Here is a 17341-nt window from a genome sequence, read left to right as displayed (position 1 = left end):
GTTTCTCTGCCTTGGCTTTGGGGAGAGTCAGGACCCACCCAGGTGATACCTGCCAGGGGCAAAAAGACCGTGTGAAAACCCAGCCATGGTAAAATCACTTCCTAAAAGAACAGTGATCACTTCCTCCCTTCCCATCCACTCATCAACGTGCTAAAATATGGTTTCCCTTTTGAAATGTGATCAAAGATCACATTTGGCAAGGAAATACATCTTAATTAAAAAATAAAAGTATATGAAAATAAACTCAAAATGACTAGCCTTTCAGTTCAGTTCAGTTCAGTCGCTCAGTCGTGTCCGACTCTTTGCGACCCCATGAATCACAGCACACCAGGCCTCCCTGTCCATCACCAATTCCCGGAGTTCACTCAAACTCATGTCCATCAAGTCGGTGATGCCATCCAGCCATCTCATTCTCTGTCGTCCCCTTCTCCTCCCACCCCAATCCTTCCCAGCATCAGAGTCTTTTCCAGTGAGTCAACTCGTCGCATGAGGTGGCCAAAGTATTGGAGTTTTAGCTTTAGCATCAGTCCTTCCAATGAACACCCAGGATTGATGTCCTTTAGGGAAATGCAAATCAGAAGCACAATGAAATATCAATTCCCCTCCATCAGGATGGCTATAATCAAACAAGACAAATAAGAACAAATGTTGGTGAGGATGTAGGAATAGGAGAACCCTTATATCCTGTGGGTGGGACTATACAATGGTGCAGCCGATGTGGAAAACTGTCTGGCACTTACTCAAATGACTAAGCAGAGTTATCAGATGACCCAGCTAACTCCACTCCGAGGAATTCTCCTGAGAGAAATGAAAGCATACGTCCACACAAAAACTCATACACAAACTTTCACAGCAACATTATTCAAAATAGACAAAGAATGAAACCCAAATGGTCATCAAGCGACAAATGGATGACCAAAATGGGACAAATTTGTTCTATTCAGCAATAAAAAGAGATGAAGCACTGATACACGCTACAATGTGGATGATCCCCGGAAACCGTAAGTGAAAAAAGGCCATCACAAAATACCACATATCATGTGATTCCATTTATATGAATTGTCTAGTAGAATAGGCAAATCCTAGAAGTAGAATGTACACAGTAGTTGCTCAGGGTTCTGAGGGGAGGCAGGGAATTAGGAGGCGACAACTAAGTCTTGCAGGGTTTATTCTGAGGGGTAGTGAAAATGTTCTAAAATAGATTGTAGTGACGGATGCACAATTCTATGGATATACTAAGAACACTGAATTGTATACTTTAAATGGGAAAACTGTATGATATGTTAAACATATCTTAATAAAACTTTTCCAAAAAACAAAAAGCAAGCAAGCCTACCTCCAAAGGTGGGGTAGGAGGGAGAGTGGAGTTGAAGACAGGCAGAGGAGCCTCATAGGTACACTGTGGCCCCAGTCAGGACCCAGCCCTTCCCCTACTTCCACAGCCGAGATAAGGCTGGACCCTTACTAAGGGCTGACCACAGGCCCTGCAACAGAAGGAAGTTACGCAAAGAAATTTGCCACCCGTTTTCCTGACACCGCTAACCCTTCTCAGCTCTGGATCAATCACTCTTCAAGGTGAGGCCTGCTTTGCCTGTCAGATGCCAATTTCTCAACACACTTGAGGAAACTCTCAAAATCAGCCCTGTTGTACAGGGGTCAGAACCAGACTAAAGAAGCAGTGAGGAAGCTCCTTCAAAGGCCCATCCGACATTAGTGGGAGACCATTTGTTACATCAGGACCCGTGTCTTTGGAGGATGGATGAAGATAGAAATGCCTACCCCTTTAGGAGCAATACCAGCCTCAGCCACAGAGATCTGACCTTTTCCTCAGGCCCACAGGACAGTCCCGACACAGCCTGTAGGTACCACATGCACATGGGTAGCACTGCCTGAGCTTAGTCATTCCCACAACTCTGCTGTCCTATTAGGGGTCACCCGATCTTCCCACCTGTCTTTGGATGGCAGCCATCATGGCCTACCTCTCGTCCCCCTCCACAGTAATACGCAAGAAATCCTATTTGTGTTCGCAGAGGCTGCTGCCACGCCACCATCACTCTCTGGCTCTCCAAAAGCCAGTGCACCCTCTAGCTCACCAAGCTCCAGGGGCAGAAGAAGGTAAGTAAAGAGGACTCTACACAGACTGTCAGGAAATCCACCCATGGTAAAGCATCAAAGCAGCAACTGGCTACACAAGCCGCTCACAAGAGTGTGCCCTCTACTAGAGGGGGAGAGAAACCTCACTGTTACAGGCCTGATGAAATTGATTTGCAAACTTTCGTTCCTGCGTCTGGTGCCAGAAACTGCTCAGGACTGCAAAACAGATCTGTGCTTCCAGACTGCAGCTACTGGTGCTTTGCAGGAGGCAAGCAAGACCTGCTGCCTTCTAGAACACATCAGCCTGGATTGTATCTATGCCAAATGTGTAACCATCATGCCAAAAAATATCCAGCTAGCACACCACATCCCTGGAGATCCTGATTAAGAATCTACTATGATGAAAAACATTTAAGAAAAATTATCTTCTTCCTATTACTGGTAGTTCTGAATGTTAAAATATTTTTCCCCCCATGGGGGTCAAAAGATACCTAAGTATATAACTGCAAGTGGAAAATAGGGTGGGGGTGGGGAATCAGTATTGGCAATTTTTCCACTTTCATTTCCATGAATTTTTAATATAAATGTGGGGACGTAAAGCATTAATGCAAGTCAAAATGTTTCAGTGAACAAGTTTCAGGAATTCAACTTGATAACAATATAAATAAGCCTGTTAAATTTTTCTGGACAATGCCAGCATTTGAATTTTTTTAAAAAACAGGTAAATTTCTTACTGACTGCAACTAAATGGTATTTGTAGCATTTTTATCATACAGTAGATTCCATTCATTCACTATACTTTTCTGAATTGTCCTACGTGCAAGGACATGTTTTTAAGTTTGCTATTGAAATACATTAAACTATTGAAACACACACACACACACAAATCCTGAGTCCACTATACTCATCCATGTGGCCTTGGAAACCCCATCACTATCTCACAAATGAACCCCATATCCTGCCTAAAACCTTCCCTGGATCCCTGGACTGAGAAGGACCATCCTCTTTGGAGCACTCCCCAGAAGTCTGTGCTCCTTCTAAAGAGCTTCTTAACTACTTCTCTGTCGGATAATCTTTTCTTTCATTTCCCCTATAGGGTCTGTAAGCTCCCTGGAGTGCCAGGAATGGGACTGCCTTGCACATTGGGGATGGTCATCATGTGTTTGTCAGATGAAAGAATGGGTTGACAAAACAGAAATGAGTAGTGACCTCTGGGACCACCACCTGGGGTGAACCATGAAGAAGCCGGACACCCTGAGAATATGTTAACCTCACCTGTTAGGAGTTTTTAACCATAAGATCTGTCACATAGCAGTGAACGATTATTATGCCCGTGACTAGATGGGGGTTAAACTAAAGAGGATGTGGTGGCAGATGGGTACAAAAAGAAAAACAAGGGACAAAAGTTTCAGAAAATAATTCTAAAAGGGGCAGTGACTTTGGCACCAAAAAGCTGTCCAAGACAAGGGATGGGAGGAGAAACAAGTTTGGGGCAAACTTAGGTAGAGGCTGTTGGTTCCATCACTGGGTATCCAAGATGATCCCAGGACATCAGAAGGGTGATGAAGGGGAACTGAAAGAACTCCTGCATCGAGGGCCTGGAAATCCACAGCTGGTCCCACCCATTAGCACTGTGGGATTGTAGACAAGTCTGTCTCGGGTTCTGCATAAGTAAACTGGAGAAAGTTGTAGAACCACAGAACACAGTGGTAAACTAGATGAATAGGAGTTACTGGTCTTCAAACCGTGTTCCAAAGGACTTTAGGGTCCCCAGAGACTTTTCTGAGGTTCCATAAATGTTTTCATTTGAATTTTGTCTTCCTCAGTGTAACATTTCTTCCTTTAAAAAATGTGGTTAGGAAAAGTTTTATACTATCGATTCTCAACAAAACTTCCACATACCTCTGTATGTGGAGTTTAAACTTTGAATTCCTATGCTAATTTAGTAGGAAAATTAATGCTTGGCAATGGTCTCATTTGCTTATTTGTTTTATAAAATTCAGGTCCACATATCTACTCATGTAAGATTGCATGATACCAAATACTATGAGACCCAGATTAAATGCCAAATGAGGGTCCATCATAAATTGTATGGTTCAGAGACATTTTGGCTGATCATTCTTCATTGTAATGAAGTAATAATAGCAGTCTTTAGAGAATGCAAATGACTCAACTCTGAAACAATTCCCTACCACTTCTCTTTCCAGCCAATGTACAAATTTACATTAATAGCAACTTAGAGTGCCTGGTGTTAAAAAATAGTAGCCATTACCGTTTGCTGTCAGGGTGAATCTGGACTTCCACTATTCTACAGCCAAAATTCAGCACAGAAATCAATTGTGTGCTAACTAGACACGAGTGCACACCACCTCACTAATTCTGACTCTCCAGAGTAGCTCACTGGCCTAGTCATCCACTTTAAAAGGAAGGAGGAGAAATTAAAGCATATAAAATAGTTGTATGCAGACTGGGATACTACGTGAGATCTTGCTTAGGAAAATTATAACCAAGGACAAACTCTTCATTCACAGAGAAGGACCCTGAGGTCCAGAAAACATTCTGTTTTCCAATGAGAGTTGGAATTAAACCATAACTCAAGCTTCCTGATCCAATTTGATCTGCTCCACACCAAGCTGTATCTCCCAGCTGCCTGCAGAAAACTCAAAGGGGAAGAAACTTATCAAATGAAACACCAACCAGAAACCACAGTCCAGTGACAGTAAGGACCTGTGAGTCTACTGTGATCCCGTACCAAGCTCGAGGAGCTGGGAGAATCAGCAGATGAAAAGAAGAAAAACATACATTCATGGAATTACTGGTGCAAGGCAGGCAGATGGCCTGGGGTGGGAGTCTTGCTCTAAATGTGGTATCTTCTGTTGTTAAAAGGAGAAGCTGAGCAGGAGGGAAGGACAAGCAAAACAAATTTTTCCTCCCAAGTAAGTCCAAATTCCTAGGAAGATATGCCCCAAAGCTGGATACTCACTGCCTGCACGGTTCAGTGCCACCAACCTGAAGCCAGTCCCGGCGCCCACTCACCAGCTGCCCCCAGTCTGAGGTGTGAGTCCTTGACAGCTGTGCTAACCATGAGCTCGCCTCCCAATTCATAGAGCAAAGGAGCCCAGGAACCAATAGTGTTGGAGGCGCTGGGGGAACATGGACAGATAGGGCCCTCTTCGTCCACCTTCTTGACTGGGTCCTCTGACACATTCTAGTCCTTTATAAACAGGAAAAACACATTTGAAGTGAAAACAGCCTGTTCTCTTTAGAACCGGCTAAACAAGTCTTATTTTGAGTCACTAACCAAAGACACCGGCTAAAACGACACACCTTTGCTGTGGGGGCGGGGGCTGGGGGTGGTTCTGATGTTTAGGTTTTATATGACCCGTGCCTTTTACATCTGGAGTGATCAAACCAAGAGAGTCCTGTGCCTGGTTCGCATTTATCAGGCGGCACTTGCATTCTCCGTGTGGACAGACAGAAGGGAAACGGCCGGCCATGCCCACTTGAGGCAAGATCTGCCTTGCAGTTACACTGTTGACTAAGTGTAGTTCGGAGCTCCGTAACTGGCATTAATAAATAAGTTTTCAAATACTGTAATAAAGCTAACAACTCTGTATCCAGAACAGGCCCTCCTTGCCACCCTCTCTATTCCATCCCTTCCCCACTTCCACCGCCAACCATCCTCCAGTGTATGTGGCTATGTCCACTAGGGGGAGCAGAGGGGCAAAGAAAACACTTGGAAAGGCACACGATGACTGTATTCCAACTTCCCCTCTTGGGCAGACGGCTTGCACATTACCGGCAGGTGGACAAAAAGGAAAGGTGACAAAGGAGTGCAGAGGAAGCTGTCACTTCTGGATCAGATAATATCTTTGTTCTGTAAGTTTCATTTACCAGGCTCACAGGTTATTCACAGTTGACAGAATTTCCCATCATCAACAACAACAAAAAGTGAAACCACAGCAAGTCCAAGAATTCGGAAAACATCTACTAAGCCACAACCCAAAGCATGGGTCCCTGAAAATTGAAATAAACCCATTTAATCCAAGGTGTCTCCATCCTTGGCACAACTGACATTTGAGGCCAGATCATTCTTTGTCATAAGGGGCTGTCCTGTGCATTATAGGAATCTGACAGCACCCCGTCCTCTGGCTGCTAGACACCTTTAGATAGAGGTCTTTAGAACCTGCCACCCCCAACTGTGACAATCAAAAGTGCCTCCTGACAATGTCAAATGCTCCGTAAAGGATAAAAGCACCCAGGTTGATAACCACTGCCTTAGCGCACCAGCAGGACATCACCCACCCCAGTGGATGAGGCTCAGGGAAGGTGAGGATGTAGGACTAGATTGAAGAGCAAGAAGAAGCAAACCAAGTGAACTCAGGACTCAGTCACCAGCCCTGAAGATGAGCAGACTCAGAGCCCTGAGCTAAGACTAGAGGCCACAGATGGACAGGGCAGAGCAGGGGTAGGGGCTGATTCCTGATGCTATACCAAGCTGACTGACAGATGAGTCTCATTTTCGTCCACATCCTTCAGTCCCAATGCTATCTTGGTACCTGCCAAGGAGCTCATGCCTGGGCTGGCTATGCCCCCATTTACTAAGTACATGGCATGCAGGCTCCACTCCACAAATCAAGGCACAGGGAAGAAGCCTTTGAGAAGACAATCTCTGATGCTACATCAGACAGTCTTATATAGAAAAGGATTGTCATCTGGCTTCCAGCCCAGGAAACCATGAACACACATTATGACAGGTCAATAATGACTCCCTAGGAAGAAAAAAGGAATGGTCTGTGAGAAGATCACATAGTGTGTAAATCTGTTGATCTCCTCCACGTTGGATGAAACACTCAAATATTCACTTCCACTCAGAGCTAGAGGACAATAAAGCCACAAAGGAATTTTAAAAGTATGAAATGTGCTTTTCCCCTCTGAGGATCAGATTTCTGGTAACTCTCTACGTGTCGAAAACATTTACAAATGACAACAGGCCCTAGATGACCCTGGAAAACCAGTGTCACAAAGATCATCAAAATTACTTGCAGAAAGTAGGACAATGCCTCAAGATAAAGATCATTAATCAACAAGTGCTCCCAGAACCCTATAAGCCGATCTCCCCAGAACCCTACTCCTCCACCTGGGTGTAGCACAGGCTGAGTGCTGGACCACAAGTGTTCCAGCTGCACTGTCTGCAGAAACAGCACAGCTCTCTGAGCACTGGATCTGATAAAGATCAGCAAGTTAAAAGTTCTTTTTCTTAAAAAAAAAAAAAAAGACTAGCGGGTGAGTGAGAAGATGAGTGCACACACACACGCAAACATACACACACCGTTGGAAGTGGCCAGTCAGACGCTTATCAAACATAAACAGTTTAATGAATTTCCCATCACTTCTAAAATGGGGTTATAGCAAATCTCCATGAAGCACAAAGTCCTGGACTCTGGCAGATTCTGGGTCATAAATGCCCCAAGGCTAAATTTTCTTAAAGAAGAACTTAACCATCGGACGCTAGATGATAAGCTTACTTCTCCCGTAATATATAAACCAAGGTCAGCTCTCCCAATAACTACAAATATCTGGTGACAAGTTACAAGATTACACAAATGATCAATTATCTCAAGTTAAGTGAGGAGAGTTCCCTGCCCTCCAAGTTAAGAACTGAATAAATCCAGGCCTTTCAACCCTGATGCATTTAAGAATCACCTGCATGTGTGTTTAGTCACTCAGTCCTGTCTGACTCTTTGCAACTCCATGACAGTAGCTTGCCAGGCTCCTCTATCCATGGAATTTCCCAGTAAGAATACTGGAGTGGGTTACCATTTCCTCCTCCAAGGATCTTCCTGACCCAGGGATCAAACACACATCTCCTGTGTCTTCTGCATGGGCAGGCAGATTCTTTATCATTGAGCCACCTGGGAAGCCCAATAAATCATCTGGGTTCCTTAAGAGAAAAAAAAAAAAAAAGATGCCCAGGTCTCATACCTAAAGATTCTGGTTAACTTGGTCTGAGGTGTTAACCAAGCAAGGGTATTTTTATTTAATATACAGGCAGATATGATAACCATTACATCTTTGGAAAGATATCCTTTCTATCAAGTCTATGGATCCTATCTAGTGGGATCCAAAACATGGTCTACCCAGTATTTACAAAGATAAACCCTCTTCTCTGTACAAATGCAGGTGTGCTGTTTACTAGACAATATATATGCAAGGCCCTCTGGTTTTCTCCTTCAGGAATCACACGCTGATCTTGGGTCAATGACCAAGGCACCCTGCCCAAGGAGGCAGCCTTTCAGGAAGGGCTAGTCGACTACAGAGCCCTGTTAGACCTCTGTGCTGTGGAAGGACATGTTGAAATAGAATGTTGGACTGTTAGGGCTTTTATTAATCTCTCCTTGGCATTTGGCTCCAAAGATGAGAGATTATCTGAGGCTAAAATAATGACCTCAATGTCTACCAATGCATCTAGTAACCAGCACCTTTATAGCCTTGTCTGACTTGTGGACCGGCAGCAATGAGATGAGCTGCTAGATTGTTGGAAATCTCAGGCCCAATCCCAGAGCAACTAAATTGGAACTGGCATTTAAAACGAGATGTACAGGCATTTGAACGTTAAAGTTTGAGATGCGTTGCTTTTTATCTCATCCAGGATAATAAGAATGAGAGCCTCTCAGACACTAATTTCCAGTGGTGTATGGTGGAGAAAACAGCATAATTCTTCCTTTTTAGTGTGCAAAGAAATGAACGATTTGGTATTACTTTTGAATGGGGTTTCCCTGATGGCTCAGTTGTAAAGAATCCGCCCACCAATGCAGAAGATGCAGGTTCGATCCCTGGGTTGGGAAGATCCCCTGGAGAATGAAATGGCAACCCACTCCAGTATTCTTTCCTGGGAAATCCCATGGACAGAGGAGCCTGGCGGGCTACAGTCCATAGGGTCACAAAAGAGTTAAACACGACTTAGCGACTAAACAACAACAAATTACTTTTGAATAAATTGGAGGCATTTCCAATTTGAATAAATTGGAAAACCAGTTATCTTATAGATATCTTATATCTTAATTACTGTACAATGCATCCAGTCAATGAGAATGACATCTGCAGGATTTTGATTCATTTTGTTAAAATCCAAGACATGGTTTGGATCCATGTCTTCCAACATTAACTCTGATACAGCAAATAACTCTACAAAGTGAATCATTCTATGCAGCCACCCAACATACACTCTGTGCTGCTCAAAGTTATATATCATCAGGGGAAAGGGGGTTACTGGGTTTTTGTGTTATAATCGCTGAATCGTTTAGAAAGCTTGCTTAATAACTCTGATTATTGTCCCAGATGACTTCAAAGTGAAAGTCTTCAACTCAGGTAACCATCCTTATCAGAGGATGCTTAATTTTGCCTAAGATGATGTGAACCAATATTTAAGTTTCTAGAAAAGCCTCTAATTCTGGTATTTTCCAGGGCACATAACTAACTTTATGGCCACTGTAAGCCTTTCAATGTTTTTTCTGAAGGAAACTATTTTTGAAGGATGACTAAAGTTCTTTCTGAAAGAAACTCTATTTGAAGGATGACTTCATCCATCCACTGTTCTAGATCGACTTAGCCCAACATTTTGTAACAAATGAGCTCTTCAATCATCTTTCATTCTCTTACACACATACACACAAGCACACGTACCTTAGGAACTTTCTAAATATTTCTTAATGCCTATTTCATTTTTGAAACAAGATATTTAAGAAGTTCATTCATTTTGATACCATCTTTGTTCATGTGCAAAATGATTAATGACAAATTACCTTTTGCCTCTTTAGGCTGTTAAACACAATAGGCTCATTATATGAGAGAAACATATGATTAGTCAACAAAATCAATTTCAAAATTACAGTCTTATTAGTACACATTTGGGGTGGGGACCCAATGTCTATTCAAAACCAGAAAGCAATCTAATTACCAGTCCCAGCAACAAAGCCAGGCAGGAAACAGCCCAATTTCTTATATATGAATTTAATAACAAATCAAATGGTTTATAAAAGGAAGACCCTTTACTTCCTCTGAACACATTTTCACGCAGAATGTGTGTTCCATTTCCCAGTAAGAACCACAGCGGGGACTAAAACTACTCTATCATCAGTGCTCACAGACCTTCTGGGGCAGGAAGGACAGCATCTCAGTGGGGAGGATGGGGTGGACTGCTGGGTTTCCTGCCTTGGGGTGGGGGTGCACTCCCCCTTTCCCTGCATCCAGCAGTTAAAGAGATGGGGCTTCTCTACCCAGCAGAGTCTGCCCATGGCTTCTTGGCTAACACCCAGGCAGCTGTGTAGATTTCCATCTAGGATGGGTCAGAAGTCTTATACCCAAGATCCACCTTCCAACCCAGCTTAGTCTAATAAAGCTGGTACTGTAATCTTCATCTGGATTCTACTATTCCCTCTACTTCAGAACCCAAAAGGAAGGAGGGTATAATTAATTGGCATCTCCAACTCCCCATAAGTTTAGTTTTTAAAGTTTTCCTTGTTTTGTTTCTAAATATCAGGGTAAGACAGGTGGTTTCCAGCAGCTACTTGGAAGCATTTCTCCACAAATAACACATTGCAGGTGTATGAATCTTTAATTCTAATAAATTAAAAGACAAAATGACTATCACAGTCAAAATATTTTCTCTTTCTAAATATTGATTAAAAAAAATACTGTATGATATGCCAAAAGAATTCTGATCAGATGAATCCAACTTTTGGCTAGAAGGAAGATAATCTGGAGGAAAACTGGCAGAATTGTCAGTAAAATGATCAAATTTATACTTTGACCTCAGTGTTTCTTATGCGCTGTGGCTGTAACCAACAGCCTATTAGGGATAGAAATAAATATTTTTATAACATATCATTTCCAAAAACTTCCTGGGTTTCTGGTTCAGAACTACTGACCACGATATAAGCTCTTCATAAATGCTGGGAGGCTTTCAAACCACTCCATCTTAAAGGGGAACTGGAGATTATGTTTGTAAATATATAATTATATTTAATGACTTTCAAAAATAGAAACGTTAAAAAGGACATCATCACCATTCAGAATGAAAGCCTAGGGCAACCCTGAGAGCCCCCAGAGCATAAGAACCATCACATGGCAACCGCTGCTCTAGGCGCTTCCAATCTCTGGATTTGCCCTGACCCTAGACAACACTTCTTGGGAGAAATCTTCAAAGGAATGTATATTTAACCTAAATAGAAAGCAGTAAAAAGGAAAAGGCTGGATGAAATGTATCGCTGTGTTGACCATAAATACGGCAAAGATTTTCCTCATTGTTCCATTCTGTTTTCCGAAGGGCCCAGAGCAGAAAGTATCATGTTGCTGCTGTGCTCAGTCATGTCTAATTCTTAGCGGCCCCATGGACTGGACCACTCCGAGCTTCTCTGTCCGTCAAATTTTCCAGGCAAGAATACTGGAAAGGCTTGCCATTTCCTACTCCAGGGGATCTTCCCGACCCAGGAATCGAACCCGTGTCTCCTGTGTCTTCTTGGTGGTGAGTTCTTTACCATTAGCACCACCTGGGAAGTTCTCTCAGTGTCATCTGGGCATCTAAACAATTAGTTGGATTTTCCTCAACGACATGTTAAACTGTAACTGATATTGCTTCACCTTTCAAGTGGCTAGGAAAAGCTCAAAGCCAAAATCACAGCCCACTTCTAGGAAACAAAGAATATTAGAGTGGGTTGCCATGCCTCCTCCAGGGGATCTTCCCAACCCAGGTCTCCCACATTGCAGGAGGTTTCTCTACTGTCTGAGCCACCAGGGAAGCCAAAACAATAAGTACTTAATACATAACAGTTGTTTTCCACTGAGTGTTAGGCTTTTCCTCTGATTTGAAAGAAACCCTAAGTCAGCTCTTCAAATGAGGAGCTGGGGAGATATATAATAATCATCGAGAAATTTTTCAAAAGATATAGCCCTGAGCAGAGCCCTCCCTCATCCTCCTCCCCCAATTCAGTCATCCTGAGTTGGGCTTCAATCTGGGGATTAAAAAAGAAAACCACTTCCCAGGTGATCATGCAAACACCCACTCCTATCCCCACCCGCAGCCAGCAAAGCATCTCTGTTATGAGGTGTCTTGGCTCCTGTGATGGGCAGGAGAACCCAGAATGGGCTGAGTGTGTGCTCAGCTGTGCCTGACTCTTTGCGACCCCATGGACTGTAGCCTACCAGTCCCCTCTGTCCATGGCATTTCTCAGGCAAGAATACTGAAGTAGATTGCCATTTCCTTCTCCAGGGGATCTTACTGACTCAGGAATTGAACCTGCATCTCCAGCACTGACAGGTGGATTCTTTACTACTGAGCCACCTCATGGCGGAGACTTAATTTTAAAGGTACGAGGAGGCACAACCAAAATTGATGTGATCAGCAAAATCATTACAGTATGAGAGCTTTGGCAGCCAGATACAGAAAGGGGATGAAAACACACACATACCTTACACTGCAGAGGCTATCCTGAGGAGAATGGGAGGTAACTATCATGTTACCTATGTAGAACGAGATCACAAGCTTACTCTTTATCTCATGTGATTTCATCAAAGTGATATTAAGGCGGCATTTTTTTTTTTTAGTATTTTCCATAGAACAAAACCAGAGAAACTGACTAGAGCACAGAGACCCCCATCAGACAAACATGCATGAAGGAGCTCGCTGTGTGCCCTTCACGGTTCTGTATGTTGTAGAGAAGACAACAAAGTTTCAAGAAATGGTCCCTGTCCTTAGAGACAAGTGTCACCATCCCCCCAACACACACACACAGCTGTGCTAACTCTGGGCTCGGTCCAAGGCACGACACCAGGGTGTCCCAAAGACACAGGGGATGAAGAGAAGCCCCCCAAAAGTTTCAGAGGCCCCCGGACACAAATTGGATCTCTTCCCTTCATTTTCCCTCATTTTTTAAGCTCCAGCTAATGCCAGACTCCAGACTAGTCACCTGGGGATAAAGGATGAATAAAAGTTCTGGAAGCTACTGACTGCAAGCCGCAAGCTTGAGGAAAGGTACACAGCAAAAGTTTTCTCTGCAATTACAAGGGTTCAGAGAGAACAGCTCTAAACCAGAGGGAGGGGGCCATGAGGCACAGACTTCAAAGACTAGGGACAGAGCTTTAAATGAGTTATTTAACATTTCAACGCCTTGGTTTTGTCTGCCCTTGAAAGGAAGCAGCAGATAGGTTGGGGGCGGGAGGAGAAGGGGACGACGGAGAATGAGATGGCTGGATGGCATCACCGACTCTGTGGACATGAGTTTGAGTGTACTCCTGGAGTTGGTGATGGACAGGGAGGCCTGGCGTGCTGTGATTCATGGGGTCGCGGAGAGTCGGACACGACTGAGCGACTGAACTGAACTGAACTGAACTGAAGTCCCTTATATTTTAAGATTCAAATAAGAACATATGTTTATTGACCAACTACTCAAATGTTTTGATCATTCAGGATGACCACTCTCATAACCTAGAATGCAATCCTGGCAGGAGAGGGATGGACAAGTAGGCATCAGATGGCAGAAACTGATTTACAGTGAGGGAATTATACACAAATGAGGCCACTGTGCAAAACAGAAACCACCAAAGTTCATTTTAACTGTGTCACCTCCATTTTATCCCTTGCCTGGAATACACTAAATTCATGTCATTTGCCTCTCAGGACCACTAGATTTATAAGCCCATTAAAAAATACTTTGATAATCATTCTGTGCAAAACACTATGGTCATTATTATCAATGATTTAAATGCCTGCAGCAGTGCGGCAAGATCTGGGGGGAGTTTATTAATGCCTTAGCAAAATGTGCCATGAATATACCCTTGGGATATTCACTTTGAGAGAAAGTTCCCTGAGTTTTTCCCAGTGAGCTCAGTTTGTGGTTCAGACAGTAAAGAATCCGTTGGCATGCAGGAGGACCCAGGTTCCATCTCCGCCTCAGGGAGCTCCCCGGGAGAAGGGAATGGCTACCCACTCCAGTATTCTTGCTTGGAGAATTCCACATACAGTGGAGCCTGGCAGGCTACAGTCCATGAGATGGCAAAGAGTGGGACACGACTGAGCAACTAACGCTTTCAGCTCCCATTGTGTTCACATTGTGACAGCCCCAACCAATAGAACAAGGTAAACTGCTTCCCCATTTCCTCTGCCCCACAGTTCTTCCCCTCGTTGAAACCTACCCCAGGATCATGCTAAGGCACTTACAGTGCATCAGAACCTCCTGGGAGACTTTTTAAATACAAATGTCAGCCCAACCCCTCCCCAAGATGATTCAATTGGCGCGAGTAAAGCCAATGTAATTTTAAGCATGAACTGAAATTCTAAGCACTATTGGGCTAAAATGTCCACCTTACCAGACAGATAATTCAATGAGGTAGAGAGGAAAATGAGGGGGGGGGAATGTGTTCGCGGGGAGAAAATGGTGGACGAGGGAAAACAGGGGTCGTGATGAATCAGAGACCCATCTAGAGGTGGCAACCACTTTGCAGATCCCGACATGGGACCACTTGAGGGAAGATAGTCTGGGGTTGGCTACATCCTTCAGTCTTTCCAGAGAACCAGAAAACCAAAGTCTTAGGACAGATCTCTGTATGTATCAATGTCTGTACTAACTTAAGTTCAGATGGGCCCAAGTTCAAAGGAGTTTAGTCTTGTTCACCTGCTCAAGCCACCTCATCACAGATATGTTACTGTATCCTAATCGCCTAACCATTCTTAACCTTCTAAACAGTAGCCACTGTTGTTCTCAACCAAATACTAATTTTGATCACCAAAAAAAGTCTCACAGGCTTCAGAGCTCTAGCTTCTAGGCCACATGCTATACCCAACACAAGCTTGTGAATTAGTGACACGTAATTGCCACCCCTAAGAACTGGAAGGGCATTTAAAAGCCATCTAGAAAGAGAGATGCAGACCCCAGGATCCAGAAAGTGTAAGTGACCTGCCAAGGACCACAAAGACTGTTGAAGGTGGGTGACCAACTCTGCCCTCATATAAATTGTTAGTTGCTCAGTCATGTCCAACTCTTTGTGACCCCAAGGACTGTAGCCCGTAGGTTCTTCTGTCCATGGGATTCTCCAGGCAGGAACACTGGAGTGGGCTGCCACTTTCTTCTCCAGGAGATCTCCACCCAGGGATTGAACCCACATCTCCTGCATGGTGGGCAGATTCTTTACCGTTTGAGCCATCAGGGAAGCCCATCCTGCTATAAGCACCCAGGCAAACCAGGATGGTTGACTGCCCTGAATGAAGGACAAAGCCACATGGCTGTCCCTTGGGAAGGCACCTCTATCATCTGGAATTCTCAATACATATATACATTATAGCTTCATGTAGCCCTGTTAAGATTCAAACTCCTTGAAGGAAGGGATTCAAGTCCTGCAAATTAAGTACTTGATATTTGTTGGGGCAAGTCTTTGCAGCTCCGTGGTCAATAAGGATGCCTGCCAGTGTTGTCCCAGGAGAATCCAGGCATCACTGCTCTGTGAATCTCTCTTCAGAACCCAAGGTCTTGACCATTCACAGGAGCTTCCATCTCAGCCCCCGATGACTGTGTCACCACTTCACTGACAGCATGAGAAACACAAAGAAACGAACCAGATGAGTAACGTGCAGCTGGCTGCTTCCTTCTCTCCTCGGACCACTGAGTCTCCTTCCTGCCTAATGAGGTTATTACCCATTATCAAGGGGACACGGCATCCAGCGCATTTCAAATTCCCCACTTGGAAGGCAGCCTCTCAGCCGTGAAAGAAGTCAGACTCTGCGGTCCTCTCTCAGACTCCTGCCTGGAAACTACTCATGAGGGTCGAAGCTGAACGCAGAGTGTCTTGCATGAAGGCAGAGGCAATCGGGTGTGGCAGCAAGATCCAGATTCAAATTTCAGAACTGGCCCTGAGCCCTTTTCCTTTGGGGCTTCCCAGGTGGCACTAATGGTAAGGAACCAGTCTGCTAATGCAGGAGACATAAGAAACATGGGTTTGATCCCTGGGTTGGGAAGATCCCCCAAAGGAGGGCATGGCAATCCACTTCAGTATTCTTGCCTGGAGAATACCATGGACAGAAGAGCCTGGTGGGCTACAGTCCACGGGGTTGCAAAGAGTCAGACACGACTGAAGCAACTAAGCATGCACACATGCACCTCTCCCTTTGGGAAGTTATAGAAATGGAGATACAGCATCCTTGTCTATAAAATGTCTAATCTGCAGGATTTTAATTTGCAACAGTGCCTGGTCTTTAGAGAGGTGAGTGTTACTGAATACGTCTCAGGACTCCAATAAGGCTCCCCAGCAGCCTCTGTGACTGAGGTGAGAAATCTCTCCACTACTGCCTTATTTGAGAACATACCAGCCTCCGCTAACCAGGTTTTATTCTGAATCAGACAGTGGTTTCCTTACTGCCCCTCAGTTCCTTTTTTCAAAAGATGCAAGCTAATCTGTCTGAGATGCAGAAAGCGGAGGCAAGTGTCAGCAAAATGTCACCATGACTGACACAAAGGATTTTTCTAGTTCGCCTGTCAGTTTTGATGGAGGAGGGAGCAGAGCTCAGTCACCAAGCCTGATGCCTGGTGTTGCTAAATATTACCGCTTCAAAGAATGCCCTAAGTCAGCACCTAAAAGCCTGAAACCCATCCCCCTGAATTCATTATAAGCCATAGTAATTCAGTAGGACTCCGTCACTCAGAGCAAAACTCCACTTTCAGATTCACAGCCTAGAGTCATTCCCTCAAAGCAGCTGTAGTTCAGAATTACGACCAAAACAAGACCGAACAACAACAACAAAACCATCCCCATGCACTTATGTTTTACCATCTAAACAAGATAAAACAAAGCAAGATTTACACGTGCCTGGGAAACAACACACATGGACATCATTCTAAGCGAACTGTATCTTAGATTCAAGAAGAATAACTGCACTGCTCTTCTAGCATAAAACCTGTTGTGGCAGTTCTGACTTTTTACATAACAAAGTTATGACCTCAGGTCACCAGATAGAATTACAGTGCTCAGATTTATTCTTTGGGGGTATAATCCACTTTGCAAGGATAAACAAGTGACAGCTATCAAAATCTTACAGACATTCACATACAGCAAAGACCACTGCCACGACCATCGGTGTTCACAGACATAAGACTGTCCACGCTGATCTTGAATCAAAATGTGTCACAGGACTTTCCTGGTGGCCCAGTGGTTAAGAACCTGCCTTGCAATGCAGGGCACATGTGTTCATCCCTGGTCA

The 17341-nt window shown here is 44.1% G+C and overlaps 1 protein-coding gene across 7 annotated transcripts in view; it reads right to left on the bottom strand.

The window, feature by feature from the left end:
* The window catches only part of MGAT5 (alpha-1,6-mannosylglycoprotein 6-beta-N-acetylglucosaminyltransferase), a 407856-nt gene that overhangs the window by 259593 nt on the left and 130922 nt on the right, over positions 1 to 17341 (bottom strand). Inside the window, exon 1 of one of the 7 annotated variants that reach the window (XM_088829011.1) lies at positions 5131 to 5302. The exons of the other annotated variants lie outside the window; for them this stretch is intronic. The gene's annotated coding sequence lies outside the window, so the exon portion shown is untranslated. Of the gene's footprint in view, positions 1 to 5130; positions 5303 to 17341 lie in introns of those variants that run through there. 7 annotated transcript variants of the gene reach the window in all.

The sequence above is a fragment of the Moschus berezovskii genome, chromosome 2 (assembly GCF_049115385.1).
Source record: "Moschus berezovskii isolate FMDL1 chromosome 2, NW_MosBer_1.0, whole genome shotgun sequence".
NCBI lineage: Eukaryota > Metazoa > Chordata > Mammalia > Artiodactyla > Moschidae > Moschus > Moschus berezovskii.
This window is presented reverse-complemented; position numbering and strand designations above follow the sequence as displayed.